This window comes from Elaeis guineensis, chromosome 4, assembly GCF_000442705.2.
Source record: "Elaeis guineensis isolate ETL-2024a chromosome 4, EG11, whole genome shotgun sequence".
NCBI classification, from domain to species: Eukaryota; Viridiplantae; Streptophyta; class Magnoliopsida; order Arecales; family Arecaceae; genus Elaeis; species Elaeis guineensis.
The window spans coordinates 123,307,007-123,324,319 of record NC_025996.2 but is presented as its reverse complement, the minus strand read 5'-3'; positions in this window follow the sequence as shown (position 1 = coordinate 123,324,319).

Sequence of the window (17,313 nt, the reverse complement as noted above, 5' to 3'; positions counted from 1 at the left end):
TAGGATCTTTTGCTGCCAAGCATGTGTTTATGCCATATTCTAGGTTGTTTTTGCTCAGAATAATCTTAATAAAACATTGGCATTACAATATTTTACGATAAGTTATTCTCAGGAATTTGTTCTATTTTGTTTCTGAAAATTAGACCTATATCAGTTAGCATGAATTGATATTATGCTTTTTCAAGTTGCATACTTATTTCCCCATATCCACTTTTTATCTTTTCCCTTTTGAGCAGATTTTTTTCCCAAATAATAATTTATGTGTCACTATATCCTACTTCAATAAGGTTTGTCTGTCAAGGATTTAGGTGCTGGTGTTACTGAAACATACAGTATGTACCATTTTGCATCCATATGCAGACATAGTACAAGAGGCTTGTGCCTCTATATTGTGAACAACCAACCCGCTTATGGCTAGAGCCCAAGCACAACCATGTGACTGGCTTGACCTGGCATGTGACTCTACTATATCATGGCAGCACGTGACCAGCGCTGCAGCTGCAACCTCTCATGAGTCAACTGGTAGGAGAGATCTAGGTTGCGTTCATTAATCCATCGTAGCTTTGTAAGGGCTCAGGAGACTCTCTACCAGTGCAAAACTTCTGTACAAAGATTTGATCGAGTTTTCTTGCTAAGTTGCTTGAAGCATGTGGGTTTGGCATGAAGGGGAAAAGGTGGTCTGAAATGTCCTTTGATGGGGCTAATATTTGCTACCTTGGCAGATGTGAATGGATCGCGACCTTGCAGCAGGCAGATGACACCATCATCTTTTGCGAAGATGTTATGTAACAGCCTACCAATTTGAAGATTATCCTATATTTTTCTGAAGAAATTTCTGGATTGCAGATCAACTTTGAGAAGTCACCATTTTAGATAGGAAACAACTGTATTAGGCAGCCATGTCAGCTTGGTGAGTTCTCCATTTTGTATTACTTACCTCGCTGAACCTGTCAACCCATATCAGTTGAGAAAGATTCACTGACTGCCAATGGTTCAGAAAATCCAGAGGAAGCTTGATGGACGAAGTGCAAATCTTTCGTCTATAGGAGGAAGATAGGCTTTATTGAATGCATCATTTCTGCTATTCCTTTTGTGGATGGCAGTCTTCGTACTACCTGGTTGGGTTTAGAAGAAGGTTGGCCAACTTTGCAGAAGTTCTTTTATTGAGAGGAACTGAAGGGCGAAGAGGATACCGTCTTCCCAATTGGGATTTTAAGTGGTATTACCGGAGTTTTAATGATTTACACAAAGGGCTAATTCAGGTGGCTTCACCTTCGCATTGCAGGTTTTCCTTGTAGCAATCCTTTGGAGGTTGGTAATGGCGGGAATACTGTCATCTGGCCTAACCTGTATCATGGCGACATGAAATTAGAATACAGGTTTGCCTCTCTGTACGAAGAGGTTGCAAGTCTGGCTCACTACACCTCAACATATAACCAAAATTCTGAGTGATTCATTAACTTCTTTGGGCCTTTGACACTTGAACAATCACAGCAACTGCAGGAGTTTGTTTACACCTACAGGAAGTAGGTTTAACTGGTGGCAGTGACCGCATCAAATAGAGATGGACTTCCACAGAGCCTTTATAATCATCTAAAGTTGTGGGGTTTTGGTTTCGACATTGAACAGTTCACTATGGAAATGCCCACTTCCAATTGAAGTCTCATTTTCTCACGATTGATGACTGATGACAGAATTCTAGCTGGAGAGAACCTGAGAAGAAGCGGTCAGACTGGCCCTTGGGTATGTCCTGTCTTCGAAATGCTGCAACCATAAATCATTTCTTGGTTTAATGCCAATTCCCCAGAAAGCTTTGGCAGTCCCTCAGCTCTTTCCGTGCACTTTCTCCATTGCAACTAGCATTACTGATTACAGGTTCTCTGAGAAGAAATCATTAAGAGCTAAGATGCTGTAGTTGATGTTATTATTTGGTGCATCTGGTTGGAATGTAGTGCAAGAATGTTTTCTGACAAGCAAGAAGATGTAGAGGTTGTTCTCAAGAAATGCTATTTTTATTCCTAGGGTTTGGACTAGTAGGATCTCGGCTAATAATGATGAGCACATTCATTGTTTACTTGACTATAATCTGATACTGTCACCTTGTTTCGATCTGTTCTCATCCTTTGGGAGATGTCTTCATTTTCCTAATGAATTTTGGGCATTGGCCCATTTCCTTGCAACATGTCGTTGCCACAAATCTCTCTTATTGACGTTTTGTTACATATTTTGGCAAGTGCGACGCTTGTTTCCTTTCTCAAAAACTGTATTTAGTTTGTCTCGCAATGTATGTTCTGTCCAACGCTAGAGCTCACACTCAGGTATTTTGGAGTTTGCTTGAAGTGCTCGGAAAAAAAATTTCATTTCAATATTGACATAATTAATATGGTTTTTAAGGGTTTTTTATAATGGGAGATCCAAGTTCAAAAGAAGGCATTCCTTGTTCCTTGCTTTCCTTTTCGATGCTCGAGATTTTCTTTGTCTTCTCCATGAGATGATGTTGCTACTGTAACGGCTGCCCACCCTAATGTCCCATGTATAATAATATACAGGTGCAATATTACCATATACTAGTTTATAACTTCGTACGATACATGAGATATTTTTTTATTTTAAATATTTTATTTTATTTTATTTTATTATTATATATTGTCAACTTCCATCCGAGATTGTGAATCGAGGTCATGGCAACGCCGCATACTCATAGAAAATTCTTTCCATAAACATGCAAGGCATCTTATCATGCTATCCTAAAACAACAGCGGAATAATTAGTCAATAATTCAAATCCAAAACATAACGATCTAAATTTTTTTTAATATCTCAATAAATTCAACAATGATTCATAGACCTTACATCAAATTCAATAAGACTTTCAATTTAAAATAAAAGTATAGAGATTCTGCTTCTGATCACTTTTCCATTCATATCTTGTATCATCTTAATTCCTCAACATCTGTAAAAATAGTAAAATAGGAGGTAATGAGCTAGACAGCCCAGTAAGCAATGATCACTTCTCAACAGATTTCATCAGGTAATTAAGTAAATAATCATTTATAGAAAATAAGCATATAGAGTTATCAATTCGAAATCAATTTCAATTATGCAACATAATTCATGCCAAATTCATTTTTTTTCGAAAATTCAAGTTTCTTTCCAGTTTTCAATTTCTTTCGTTCTTCAATTCTTTTCGTCAACCATGAGCTATGACCATATTTTTTCTGTGGCAGGATCATAATACCGCGTATCTTCTTGCGGTGAGCTGCAAATCATCTGGCAGCAAAGTCCTTCGGAACCGCTGGTCCTCTGGCGGTTTGTCGCTGGTCTCTCTGCGACGTAAACCCTCAGACAAATCAATTGCCAACGTATATGCCCCCATTGGCAGATCCTTTACATAGTCAGGTTGTCAATTCATAATGTTTCTTATATCATAATTCTTCATAAATCATATTTCATATTCTAATTTCGATAATAAAAATATAATCATGTAGTATCGAAATCAATCAATATAATGCATCATGAAATCAATATGTTCAATCATGCTTCATCATAACATTTCAAATAAGATATTTTCATAACAAAATATCATTCATCCAATTCATGCATCGTTTCACAAATCATGTTAGAAAAATATATTATAATTTGCGATAAATCTAGAAAAAGTGAAACATTACTTACCTCGAACGCATTCCAATAAATCCACATAATTCTATAAATTTTCTTCCAAAAATTTGTTCGTAGATCATATCGCGATATCCCATGATCAAACATCCACAGTCCTATACAGAATCAATTTCAATAATTAGAAAGAATACGAATACCATATTTCAACGGTTTAGATTGGGTCCGATCATCTAATTTTATCTAATCAAAATCTAATTAGGACCTAAACGATCCAAAGTTTGACTATCAGATCAAATCGGATTCGAAGTGATAGGATCGAGGTTTCTTCATCGATTTCATAAAATCAAGTGGAGAGAGAAAATCAGAGGAGAGAGAATTCATGAGGTACAATTCGAATTGATCAAGTGACACAATCCAACATTACGATTGGTCCAATATCTCGATTGGTGAAATCAACATGATCAAATCAAGTCATGGCTAGATCGGGATGATCAAATCTAAAGATTCATGGTCTATCAAGATGGGTGCCAGTACGTTGTCTGACAATCATGGATCAGGATTCTTCATTAGAATCAGATCAGGACTATTAAAATTTTTTTTTCATTCACTAACCTTTTTAGAGAGATAATCAATCAAGAGAGAGAATATTTTAGAGAGAAAAAATTTAGAGAGAGAAAATTCTAGAGAGAGAAAACTCATCTTGAATTCTTTAGTCAATATGATTCAACAAATCCGATCGATCGGATCAAATCATGCTGAAATTATCATGTGGACAATTCAATAAAATCATGAGAAATAAAATCTAAAAATACTGATCTGATCAAAGTGGATGTCGGTGTACCGTCCGGTGATCACAGATCAAAAATCCATCACGAGGATCATTTAAATTCATCATCATTCTTCTAAAATTTTAAAAATCTTAGGAGAGAGAAATAATCTAGAGAGAGGATTCTAGAGAGAGGAGAAAATCTAATTCTAGAGAGAGAAAATACTAGTTCAGGCTGAAGAAAGAGAGGGAAGAGAGAGAAACTCTCTTTCTCATATTTTATTATTTATATCATTATTTATTTATTTATTTAATTTTTTTTTTCTTTTCTTTCTTTTTTCTTTTTTTTTTCTTTTTCTTCCGGAAGAGAGAGAGAGAAAATCCTATTTATTATTATTATATTATTATTATATTATTTTTTTCTTCTTCTTTTTTTCTTTTTTTTTCTTTTCTTTTTTCTTTTCTTTTTCTTTTCCTTCTTCTTCTTCTTTTCTTTTCTTCTTCCCGTGGGTTCTTTGGGCCGAAACAGGGGATCTCACAATCCCTGTTGGCTGGCCGGCGGCGGTGCAACCGGCGTGGGGCGGCCGTCGGCAGGAGGAGGGTGACCCAACGACAAGAGGAGGGCCAAACGGTGGTCGGCGGTGACCACCGGCATCGAAAAATGATAAAAAATAAAGGTTCTTCCGCAACAAAATCCGACGACTCCGGTCGCCGGCGAGCGTGCACACAGGCATGGAAAGGGGAGAAGAGAGGAAGGGGAGGAGAGCTTACCTCGGCCTCCGGTGGTCCCGCCGGAGAAATCGCGGTGAGCACGATCAAGGGCCGCGGCTTCAATCGAAGGAATTAGGGAGGAAAAGAGGAGAAAAAGATCGGTGGGGGTCTCTTAGGAAGGGGGAGTCTTTTATAGAGAGCCCTAAGACTCCTGATCGTCCTAGGACTCCTGATCATGGTGGTTTAATCGGAGAAGAAGACTCCGATAGGAGTCTTCTTCCCGATTCCCTGTTCTTTTTTTTTTTTGTTTGGGCTTTGGATTCGTTACTCGGGCGGGCCTCACATTCTTCCCCTCTAAAAGAAATTTCATCCTCGAAATTTTTCTTACTTGAGTCTTCATAGTTTCTTACTTGAATCTCATCCACAAATATTTCAATATTCTAATTCTTGATATGAATTCATTCTTAAATCATTTCATAAGGAAAAAGTCGGTACATCAAATATCGATCTGAAATGGAACCATTCATTTTCTTATTTATCAAGATCAACATCTCAAAGATTTTTCAATATTTCAAGATTTCAAATTATGATCTCATTTTCTGTAAAAATTAATGTTCAATATCTCATGACTCAAATTAAAATCAAATCTATCTCTTGTGAATAGAAGAAGGTAAATGTCTCTATTCTTGCATAAGAACTTCATTCATCATCATTCATTTATTTATTTATTTATTTCAAAATATTAACCACTCTTAATTTCAACCCATCATAAGATAGGAAAACATACTTCTATGAATCATATGATGACATCCCAATCAATCAAAATTCAAAAATATTTTCTCTTATTCGTACTTTCAAAGGTTGAAGATTTATCATTTCAATCTCATTCTCGAACTCTTGATATTTTAATTCTTGATACAACTTCATCATTAAGTCATTTCATAAAGATCAATATCATCATTGTTGATTGAATCAATATCACTATTTCTAGTCATCGAAATTTTCTTACTCAAACCCTCAAACTCTTAAATATTCTAATTCTTGAAGCAAATTTTATCATTAAGTCATTCCATAATAAAAATCAATAACTCAAAAATTGATCTAAATCAAAACTATATTTTCTTATAGTCAAAATCAATGTCTCTATTCTAAGTAAGTATATCAATTTTTTTTATCTAAACATTAACAACTCTTAATTAATCGATTCATTATCAAATTAAATTATAAATAACTCCAATCCATCTTTTGTAGAATAATCTCAATATCAATAGATAACCTCAATCTTTTCTATTCAGTCAGAGAAATAATGATCAAAAGAGTCCAAACTTCAAATTTTATTATATCCTGGAGATAAATATTTGAGTATAATAATCTAAGATCGAAATCATTATTCGATAAACAATCTCAAATTCTTTCTAATAAATAGAGAATTATAAAATTTAATTCTAGGATAGAGAAAATTTATCTCTAAATATTCTAAATCTAAAATCAAAAATCAAGGTCCACTCATCCTAGAATTAGGATGCTAAATATATTTTTTTTAGCATAGTAGGTGGAAGCACTACTGTTAAAAATCACATTAGGATATCTAAAATAATTCAAAATTTTAAAATATTATTTTTTTCTAATATCAATAAATTTTTGTATCAAACCATATCCTCTATCATAATTCTCTAACTCAAAGGGTCAACATTCCTGACTTACTCAAAGTAATCCAGATTACCATGCTTCCGCTGCGCACTCTGATCTAACAATCAAAATTTCTTAGGTTCACCAAAAAAAAGTTTGATCAAATTATTTCTTTATATTATCAATAGAAAAAAATTTTAAAGTTTTAAATTTCAATTGAAGCCAAAGATTAACTTCTGATTCTCATTCATACTTCTACTGGTATACAATAATCTTGATTAACCCTTGAGTCCAATATCATATTTAAACCATCATATAGATTTACTATAATCAATGTGAATCAAATTTTAATTCTCATATCAATTCAATTCGATAATTTTCAAACCAAAAATCCTTATAAGTCAAATCAATGAAAAAAAAATCCTTCGATGCTCCACCAAATTTGGACATAATCAGAATATATAAAATTTAAATCATTATTTTTTTTTCTAAAATTTCTATCATCAGGATCTTCAATATTTATCAAATATCCTTTCATAACAATCATACAAGCTTCAAAAAAATCAAATCTCCATTTAATAGTAGATTCAATTAGGGACCTCGTTAACAAAAGCAAAGAACTCCTATCAATTCTAAATCCAAAATTTCTAAATTGTAAATTCATATGGATCCCTTAATCTGAAATAAATATAAATCAGATCTTTTATCTTAATCTAAAGATATCAATTTTTCATTAACAACCTCAACAATAATATTAGAAAATCTCTTGATCAACTTAGATACGAAATTTTTAAATTAAAATTTCACACACATCATGTAGTCTCCAAGAGACATAATAAGATCCATTATTTAGATCTAAGGATGATGATTAAAGCTTCCAATACGATGAATATCCTACAATCTCAAAATCAATTTCATCAATAAGAAATAGGCTTCTTTGCAATATCTCCAAATATGCATTCATCCTAATATGCCACTTTATATATAATCCACATACCAAGTTCAATTTCGATAAATATTCCAATCAAGCATCATAAAAAAAACTTTCTTAGCCCATTCTGAAAAATTTTATTATCAAATCTTTATCTTGCCAATAATAGTCAACTTCTCAACTAGAATAATATCATAGTATTATTCTCACATCGAATTTAACTTACGATTCACTTGAATAACCAATGATCAAATTAATAACCATAATGCACAATAAAATTTTATGTCAATCCTTTTTGATTACTTTCGATCAAGATCTAACTAATCATATCATGATCTATAGATTATCCATCATATTTCAAACTCCATATGTCATAATCTCTTGCGATCCTTTTATACATAATCTCAATATTTAATCAAAATTTTTAAATATTTCTCCCACTACAATCATCAAAATCTACACTATAATGTCCCTGGTGTCTATCCACTTACACCCATTCTATATCTGATTCTATGTTTCATAATTCATCCACTTATGCTCTGATACCACTTTAATTGTCACGCCCCCGATCCGAGATTGTGAATCGAGGGTCATGGCAACCGCCGCATACTCATAGAAAACTCTTTCCATAAACATGCAAGGCATCTTATCATGCTATCCTAAAACAACAGGGAATAATTAGTCAATAATTCAAATCCAAAACATAACGATCTAAATTTCTTTTTAATATCTCAATAAATTCAACAATGATTCATAGACCTTACATCAAATTAATAAGACTTTCAATTTAAAATAAAAGTATAGAGATTCTGCTTCTGATCACTTTTCCATTCATATCTTGTATCATCTTAATTCCTCAACATCTTAAAAATAGTAAAATAGGAGGTAATGAGCTAGACAGCCCAGTAAGCAATGATCACTTCTCAACAGATTTCATTAGGCAATTAAGTAAATAATCATTTATAAAAATAAGCATATAGAGTTCATCAATTCGAAATCAATTTCAATTATGCAACATAATTCATGTCAAATTCATTTTTTTTTCGAAAATTCAAGTTTCTTTTCAGTTTTCAATTTCTTTCGTTCTTCAATTCTTTTCGTCAACCATGAGCTATGACCATATTTTTTCTGTGGCAGGGTCATAATACCGCGTATCTTCTTGCGGTGAGCTGCGAATCATCTGACAGCAAAGTCCTTCGAACCGCTGGTCTCTCTGGGTTTGTCGCTGGTCTCTCTGGCGATGTAAACCTCAGGATAAATCAATTGCCAACGTATATGCCCCCATTGGCAGGGTCCTTTACATAGTCAGGTTGTCAATTCATAATATTTTTATATCATAATTCTTCATAAATCATATTTCATATTCTAATTTCGATAATAAAAATATAATCATGTAGTATCGAAATCAATCAATATAATGCATCATGAAATCAATATGTTCAATCATGCTTCATCATAACATTTCAAATAAGATATTTTCATAACAAAATATCATTCATCCAATTCATGCATCGTTTCACAAATCATGTCAGAAAAATATATTATAATTTATCGATAAATCTAAAAAAAATGAAACATTACTTACCTCGAACGTATTTCAATAAATCCACATAATTCTATAAATTTTCTTTCAAAAATTCTGTTCATAGATCATATCGTGATATCCCATGATCAAACATCCACAATCCTATACAGAATCAATTTCAATAATTAGAAAGAATACGAATACCATATTTCAACGGTTTAGATTGGGTCCGATCATCTAATTTTATCTAATCAAAATCTAATTAGACCTAAACGATCCAAAGTTTGACTATCAGATCAAATCGGATTCGAAGTGATAGGACTGAGGTTTCTTCATCGATTTCATAAAATCAAGTGGAGAGAGAAAATAGAGGAGAGATAATTCATGAGGTACAATTCGAATTGATCAGGTGACACAATCCAAATTACGATTGGTCCAATATCTCGATTGTGAAATCAATATGATCAAATCAAGTCATGGCTAGATCGGGATGATCAAATCTAAAGATTCATGGTCTGATCAAGATGGGTGCCAGTACGCTGTCTGACAATCATGGATCAGGATTTTTATTAGAATCAGATCAGGACTATTAAAAGAAATTTCTTCATTCACTAACCTTTTTAAAGAGATAATCAATCAAGAGAAAGAATATTTTAGAGAGAGAAAATTTTAGAGAGAGAAAACTCATCTTGAATTCTTTAGACAATATGATTCAACAAATCCGATCGATCGGATCAAATCATGCTAAATTATCATGTGGACAATTCAATAAAATCATGAGAAATAAAATCTAAAAATACCTGATCTGATCAAAGTGGATGTCGGTGTACCGTCCAATGATCACAGATCAAAAATCCATCACGAGGATCATTTAAATTCATCATCATTCTTCTCAAAATTCTAGAAATCTTAGGAGAGAGAAATAATCTAGAGAGAGGATTTTAGAGAGAGAAAGTAGAGAGAGAAAGTTCAATTTTAGAGAGAGAAAATACTAGTTCAGGCTTAGAAAGAGAGGGAAGAGAGAGAAACTCTCTTTCTCATATTTTATTATTTATATCATTATTTATTTATTTATTTATTTATTTTTTCTTTCTTCTTTTCTTTCTTCTTTTTTCTTTCTTTTCTTTTTCTTCACGGAAGAGAGAGGAGAGAAAATCCTATTTATTATTATTATATTATTTTTTCTTCTTTTTTCTTTTTTTTTTTTTCTTTTTCTTTTCTTTTCCTTCTTTTCTTTTCTTTTTCTTTTCTTTCCTTCTTCTTCTTCTTCTTTTTTTTTCTTCTTCCTGTGGGTTCCTTTGGGCCGAAATAGGGGATCTCACAATCTCCTGTTGGCTGGCCGGTCGACGGTGCAACCGGCGTAGGACGGCCGTCGGCAGGAGAAGGATGACCCAACGACAAGAGGAGAGCCAAACCGATGGTCGGCGGTGACCACCGGCGTCGGAAAAATGATAAAAAATAAAGTTCTTCCGTAACAAAATTCGACGACTCCGATCGCCGGCGAGCGTGCACACAGGTATGGGAAGGAAAGGGAAGAAGAGAGGAAGGGGAGGAGAGCTTACCTCGGCCTCCGGTGGTCCCGCCGGTGAGAAATCGCGGTGAGCACGATCAAGGGCCGCGGCTTCAATCGGAGGAATTAAGGAGGAAAAGAGGGGAAAAAGACCAGTGGGGGTCTCTTAGGAAGGGGAGGTCTCTTTATAGAGAGCCCTAGGACTCCTGATCATCCTAGGACTTCTGATCATGGTAGTTTAATCGGAGAAGAAGACTCCGGTAGAGTCTTCTTCCCGATTCTCCTGTTTTTTTTTTTTTTTTTTTTTTGGGTTTGGATTCGTTACTCGGACCGGCCTCACATATATATTATATATTTTTATTATTTTAAAAATAATATTATTTTTTTTTTCTTCTTTTCTTTTCTCATATCTTCTCCACGTCTATCGGTGCCACCTCACCCCCTCTCGGCCGCAGCCCGACCCCCCTCGCGTAGCCTCGGAGGAACTTCCTCTCGATGAATACGCTGTCGGTGCGGTGGCGATGATCCGATCGGAGCGGGGTCCTCCATGAACTCCACCAACACCGCCACTGCTTCCGCTCCTTCCACGGTGCCGCCGCCACCCGACTACCATCCTCTCCACCACCACCGTCCGATCCCCATCGCCCCTGCCCCACCTCCGACTCCCCCGATTTCACTGGACGAAATTGAAGCAGACGGAGGTGGACTGCGAGTTCCTCGAGAGAATCTCACAGAAGACAATAGAAGGCTTTCAGAAGGAAGTCCAAGAGCTGAGAGATCTAAAGCTATCGCCTCAGTTCTACGTGCACATGACACCTCCCACCACCCTCAACATGTGTCCCTCATGCGAGCGTGTCTCCAACTCCACCAACACCGCCACCGCTTCCACTCCTTCCACAGTGCCGCCGCCACCCGACTACTACCCTCTCCTCCACCACCACCGCCCGATCCCCATCGCCCCTGCCCCAGCTCCGACTCCCTGGGCCTCGATTCTACTTCATCCGTCTTTTCTCAATGCCGCTCTGCCACGTACTTGAAACTCACCGTCGGACGTCGCACGAGATGACGAGTTTTCTTGTTTTGTTTGAACACGTGGCATGCAAACGGCTTCAAAATGTGGCGGACGAAACTCACCGCAGGACGTCACGCGAGCCGACGCGTTTCGTAGTTTTCTTGTTTTGTTTGCACACGTGGCATGTAAACAGCTTCGAAATGTGGCGGTCGAAACTCACCGTGGGACGTCACGCGAGACGACGCGCTTCGGAGTTCCCTGCAAGGTCGCAGACAGAGGGGTTGTAACGATGCCTCCATTTATATATATATATATATAATAGATTATTATATAATAAAATATCAATAAAATATTATATTAATTATAATATAATTTTAAAATTTATAATACTAATTATATTATATTATATTATAATATTATGATAATTATATAGTATATAATATTACAAAATAACATCATAGATAGTGCTATACATAATTATATTACAATATAAAAATAATTTATAATCATATATAATTATGATTATTACATAATTATTATAATTATAAATACTTTTTAAACTATATAATATTATTAAATATGTTATGTAATATATGGAAAACCATGGTGACCGTCTATTCGCCACTTCTAAATTGTACACTTCTTTTTTACGTGATCATTAATGCATTTGAATTGTCAATCAACACCCACAAAAATAATTTTTGCATCTGTAATCCTAATTGCAACTAGAATTTCTGCCATAGCAATTAAAATGGCAAGCAACAAAATGACCAGATTATTTCTGTGCGTTGAATTCATAACTTTTATAACATAGATAGGAGGTGTTTGATTCGCAATCAGAATCGAAATAAAAATTGAAATAGATTGAAATCAGAATTGAAATCAAAATTAAAATAATTAAATCTTTTAAAGTATTTGATTCGTGATCAGAATCAAAATTGACATCGAAATCGAAATATGAATCTTTAAGAAAGAGAAAGGATTGAGTTTTATATAGATTGGACGATTCTTATTCTGCTCCAAAATCAAAATCAGAATAGAAATTTTTTCCAACCAGATGGTTGAAATGAAAGTCATCCATTCTCCATAGATAACATTTGATAACCTAAATAAGATCATCACAGTGATTTAAGATCATCGATGACTCGAAATATATGATGATTTGATCACCAATGATCTAAGATTACGATGTTTGGTAGGCCATAATCTAATGATTAAAGATCCTCGAGTATCCACGAGCAACTTATTTAGTATTCTATAGAAATCCAAGATCACTGATTATATAATACAAAAATATTTATAATATATTTATAAAAATATATTTATTAAACATTTTATCATAAATAAAATATTATTATATTTATTAATATATTAATAATTAATAGATTCTATAAAAAATATTTATTAGTCCTGTAAATTATTAATTCTATAAAAAATATTAATTGCTATTATAAATTAATAATATTATTTATACTTGTAATATATTATTTATTAATATGAATATTTATTTTGATTTTAAAAAATAAAAAAATTGAACTAATATATTAAATATTTTATTATATAAATATAAAATATAATAAGATATTTTTACTTTAATATAAAATTATCATTGAATCATATGACAATAATATGATTAATAATATATTATCATGTAATATATATTATAAATATAATATATAATATTAAATATAATATTATATATTATATAATATTGATATAATATATTAATGATACATTGATATATCAAATTTTTTACTAGATTGAAGGGTATTTTTATCTTTATATTTTAGTCTAAAATCACTGTCCGAGGATAATCTTGAATTTTCAATCTCAAAAATAAATATCCCAAGTATGATCATAACGATACAATCAAATATAATAATTTTATTATTTTTATCGATATTATCTTTAATTTTAGATGAATTATCTGATACCTAATATTTTTATAAAATAATTATTATATATACATATAATATGGAGGCTTTGTCTTTTGTAATTTAACTGTGCATTAATTAGAGGGCATTTCAAAATGTGAGTCTTTCCATGTTTGATTTGTCGTGGAGTCCATTCCCGTCACGAGTTAATCGAGAGGTGGGCAGGTGGCGGAGAGCAGGAGGGTGCATGTTGTTAGGATATACCGATCGATCCCGACGGACGATTCTGACCGACGATCGATGGATGACCCCGACGGACGATCTCGATCGACGACCGACGGACGACCCCGACGAATGACTCCGATCGATGATATCCGCCTGAAGGTGTGTCGGTCGAACCGACCCATATTATTTTCGACCGATCGAGTGGTCGAACCCATATTACCGACTCACTGTCGGGGGTGGCAGCCGACGTCCGACTTAAGCAAGACACCAGACCAGCCGACGGTGCCTCCGGATCATCACCCGACGTCTCGACAGTCGAATACCGACGTATGATCGACCAGCCCTCCCAAATACCATACGACCGCTATGGGCTGCTGTCCTATCAAGGACGTGCTGTGTGACCACCCTGGAACATTGTCCTGCCAAGGACATGGGTTGATTCTAACAACCCACGACGATTCGACAGCCCACGGTGACTCTGACAGTCTCCGACGATTTGACAACTCCTCCCATTGTCCGCGCCATTAATAACGGTGCCATGCCGCGTTCTACTATAAAATGGGGAAGGCAACAGTACTGGAGGAGGTTCCTCTGGAAACCCTTGAACTCCTCTCTAGCTCTCGCTCTCTCTCTCGCTGAGCTCCTTGATTCTTTTCTACTGTTGCCTAGTCTCCTCTCTGACTTGACCGTCGGAGGGTCCCCGCCGGAGTCACCTCCGGTCAGTGCGAACTTCTTTTGCAGGCGCTCGTTCCCGACGACCAGGCGATGAGGGGATTGGCCGCAACAGGTTTTGGCATGCCAGGTAGGGGGCTCGACAGAGGAAAGATAGCAAGCTCCTTGGAGCTTCAGAGACCTCTCGAGATGACGAAAATCAGAGCTCAGCGATTGAGAGCTACCGGATCGACGAGGCGCTCTTCCCGTCGGGAAGAGCCCTCTCCGTCACCCTCCATGGCGGAGCCCAGCTCTCCGCACCCGACGGTGACCATGGAGGCGTAGATCGCAGCGATCGTGCGGTAGATGACCGTGCTGACGGATGCGGTCAAGAGCCTCCAACAACAACCAACCCGATTGTCGCACTCGCCGGTGGAGCAACCGACGATGCGATCGATGCCCTCCAGGAGCAGCCATCGACGCCCGCATCGGTCCCCGTCTCCTCCTCGAGAGCAGCTGTCACAGCACTCCCACCGAGAAGAGGAGAGACGGCTACGACATGACACCTGTCGGTCTCGACGACTGTCCCCTTCCCAGCTGAAACGAGCAAGGAAGGAGAAGCGACCGCGAACATCGTCCGCTTCCCCCTCAGATTCGTCAGGAGACTCGACCCCTGGGGTCTCTCGACACCGACAGGCCGACGACTACGAGCGCAGGTTCGAAGAAATCGACCGTCGGCTTGCCCAGCTTCAGGTGGACGGACAGAAGTCCTCGAACGACGTCAGTTTTCAGACCGTCTAACCTCTCTCCTGACTCATCCTCGACGAGCCGATCCTTAGTCGGTTCAAGATGCCCCGTGTGGAGCCCTACGACGGCTCCACCGACCCAGTTGACCATTTGGAGAGCTATAAGGCTCTCATGACGATCCAAGGGGTGACCGATGCCCTCTTTTGCATCGGCTTCCCCGCCACACTCCGTAGAGCTGCCAGGGCCTGGTACTCCGGCCTCCACTCGGAAAGTATCCGCTCTTTCAGACAGCTCGAACATTCTTTCGTAGCCCATTTCAGCACCAGCCGGAAGCCACCGCGAACCTCAGACAGTCTTTTCTCCTTCAAGCAAGAAGAAAGTGAGACACTCCGACACTTCGTGACGCGATTCAATGCGGCCACGCTCGAGGTTCGAGACCTCAACGAAGACATGGCTATCTCAGCCATGAAGAGGGGGCTAAGGGGATCCCGATTTACATACTCCTTGGACAAAATCCTCCCCCGAACGTATGCCGAATTGCTGGAGCGTGCGTACAAGTACATACGCACGGATGAAGGGGCTTCCGATCGGTGCTTGACCTAGGGCACAGGCCAGAAGGAGAAGCGAAAGAAAAGTCGGGCTCCTGCTGAACCCAGGAGGCCCCCTCACCGATAGACTGGTCTTGCCCCGACGACGGAGTCCGAGACCGATGCATCGCAGGTATGACTCCTACACCCCTCTCTCCGCTCCTCGTGCGCAGATTCTATGACGGAGATCAAAGGAGTGGAATATCTGCGATGGCCTCCGCCTTTGAAGGCAAAAGGCCTCGACCAATGCGGTCCGCCGAACCAACGGCTCGATCGTCGATCGCCGAATCTACGACTCCATCATCGAACTGATCGTCGATCGCCGAACCAACGGCTCGATCGCCGATCGTCGGATCTACGACTTCATCGTCGAACTGATCGCCGATCGCCGAACCAATGGCTCGATCATCGATCATCAAATCTATGACTCCGTCGTCGAACTGATCGCCGATCGCCGAACCAACAGCTCGATCGTCGATCACCGGATCTACGACTTCATCGTCGAACTGATCGCCGAACCAATGGCTCGATCACCGATCGTCAAATCTACGACCCCGTCATCGAACCGATCGCTGATCGTCAAGCCAATGGCTCGATCATCGATCATCGAATGTACGACTTCGACGTTGAACTAATCGCCGATCGCCAAACCAACGGCTCGATCGCCGATCGTCGAATCTACGACTTCATCGTCGAACTGATCGCCAATCGTCGAACCAATGGCTCGATCACCGATCATCAAATCTACGACTCCGTCGCCGAACCGATCGCTGATCGTCGAGCCAACGGCTTGATCACCGATCGTTGAATCAACAACTTCGGCGTCGAACTAATCGCCGATCGTCGAACCAATGGCTCGATCACCGATCGTCAAATCTACGACTCCATCGTCGAATCGATCGTCGATCGCCGAACCAATGGCTCGATCACCGATCATCGAATCTACGACTCTGTCGTCGAACTGATCGCTGATCGTCGAACCAACGGCTCGATCGCCGATCGCCGAATCTACGACTTCATCGTCGAACTGATCGTCGATCGCCAAACCAACAGTTCGATCATCGATCGTCGAATCTACGACTTCGTCATCGAACAAATCGTCGATCGCTGAACCAATGGTTCGATCATCGATCGCCGGATCTACGACGAATCTACGGCCTGGTCATCGAATCGCCAAACCAATAGCTCAATCTACATCTCGATTGTCGATGATACATCGGATTCTACGACGGAGATTGAAGGGGCGGAATATCCACGACGGCCCCCGCCTCTGAAAGCAAAGGGCTTCGACTAATGCGGCTGGCTAACTTGCCGACTTAGCTTCGACTAAGAAGGGCAAAATGCCAAGATGACTGCAGTCGCATCCGCGACATATCGATCCGATCACGACCGGTCGAAGGATATTCGGCTTGCCACCATTTATCATACATTCTGACGCATACGCCCGACCAAGGGAGGACAACGGATATTCGACTTGCCATCGTTATCCTATCCGAATGCGTCGGACACGACTTGACTACCAGAT